Here is a 1,998-nt window from a genome sequence, read left to right as displayed (position 1 = left end):
ACTTCACTCCGCCTTTACAGAGGAGCCCTTGTGGAGGGACCCTTCATTGCAGATTGTACCCACGGGGATGGTCGAGCTGATCTGCGGTCCTTAAACCATTCTAATACCGAATCAGTGCCGCGTTAACATGGTTATGCCTCTAGAGTGTAGGTACTCTCTACAGTGTAGGATCCATGTAGATCTTTACATCGCATTGGAACTCATATTTAACAAAAATAATCACGAGGACACGCTCACAGTGAGAATAATTAAAGCTTCAGAGAACCAAAGCTGGAAATTAAAGAAATCCTGCAAAGCATGTGACCCAGGTGGACGTTTCCTTGTTGCTATGGCAACATTCCTGTTGAGCAAAAAAGTGGAGACCTCTCCGTCATGCTGACTACACGACCTGCTTTCTGATTAATTTCATAACAGATTGCACTTGGAGAAATGTTATTACCTCAGTATTCTGTCAGAATGACGTTGCAGCAACCAGGGGGTCGCGGTAGAGCTGCGGCACGCTGGAAAACTCAGATTCCCCCCCCCCCCCATGAAGTTGAAAGGTATTGGTTCGAGACAATCAAATCAAAAACTGTACAACAGTCCTCTGAGACCAATCAAATCAGTCAGATCGAGTAGACAGGCGGACCCTTTCACTGTTTATGCACAAATGTGAAAATGGTTTAAAATGAGTTAATTTTCCAGACTTAACATAACTGGCGTAGCTCTCCACAAGAATTAAATTTTGCTGATGATTTATTAAATTTCTTCTCAATGGAACTTTCTTGGGAATACCCATCGTTAATCAGCAGGTTTGCAAAAGCTGTCGTGGATGACATTTTAGCACGTCTTTGAAACGGTTTCTCTATCCAGAGATGCTCCCCGAACTGATGGAGACTCTGGAGACAGCAGATCTTGTAATCTGGAGCAAATAACATTCTGCCGGAGGAACTCAGTGGGTTGGGCAGCATATGGGAGAAAAAGGTCTTAGTCTCAAGCAGAAACATTTACTCCATAGCTGCTGCCTGACCTGCTGAGTTCCTCCAGCATTTTGTATGTGTTTCTCTGGATTTCCAACAAATGCAGAATCTCTTGTGCTTATGGATAGTTTGGGTTGCATCAGGACTGGGAGCGTAGAGGAGAGATGGCCAGAGTAAAGAGGTGAGAAGGACGGGTGAGGTAGGGGCTGGCAGATGATGATCATATGGAGCCAAGTGGCAGAACCAAAGGTGGAGGAGAGGAATTGGAAGATAGGCTGGAGGGTGATAGAAACAGATGAGAGAGAAAAGGGCCAGATAGAGCCAGGCTGGGGGTGCGAAGGGAGGGAAGGTAGAGGGTTGTGGTAGAAACACGGAGTTTTTTTTTCACTTGCTGGACTTGCATGTTAATTGCCCAATAAACACAACAAAAAGTCAGACCTAATAATTATAATTACAAATATAACTAATTGTTGATTAAGTTTCTTTCACCCTTTCATTTTTGCATTCAGCAGATTTCTTTAAGAAATCTGAAAGTGTACAAATTTCTTCAAAGGTGTTGATTGATGGATATATTGCCCAGGACATTGAGAGATAACTGCCTCCTACCTCTTTGATTGGATCTTTTATATTCACTCAAGAGAGTTGACAGGGTCTCATTTAACAAAGTCACTGAAAGCACCTCCATGGAGTTCATGACTCCCTCACTTTGGAATACCAGGCTGGATTTATGTGCACAATATTCTGAATTGAGACTTAAACATGAAACTTTATAATTTATAAATGAGGGTACTCCCAGCTAAGCCAAAGCTGACATTATGACCTGTGTAATTTAAGCAAGATTACATTGCTGCTATTCTGCTGGCATTTTGAATTAACATACAGAGAAGATTATACTTGCATATTCCACTGAGATCGTACAGTGAAAAAAGACATTACATTCACCCTGCATCTGTCATTCTAACTAATCTACAGGGAGTTGGGACCAGCTGAGCTGAGGTGTGCTAGACAAACTACTAAAAAACCTCATTCATGATTAAAA

This window comes from Hemitrygon akajei, chromosome 4 (assembly GCF_048418815.1).
Source record: "Hemitrygon akajei chromosome 4, sHemAka1.3, whole genome shotgun sequence".
NCBI classification, from domain to species: Eukaryota; Metazoa; Chordata; class Chondrichthyes; order Myliobatiformes; family Dasyatidae; genus Hemitrygon; species Hemitrygon akajei.
Note: the sequence above shows the minus strand (reverse complement) of the source record.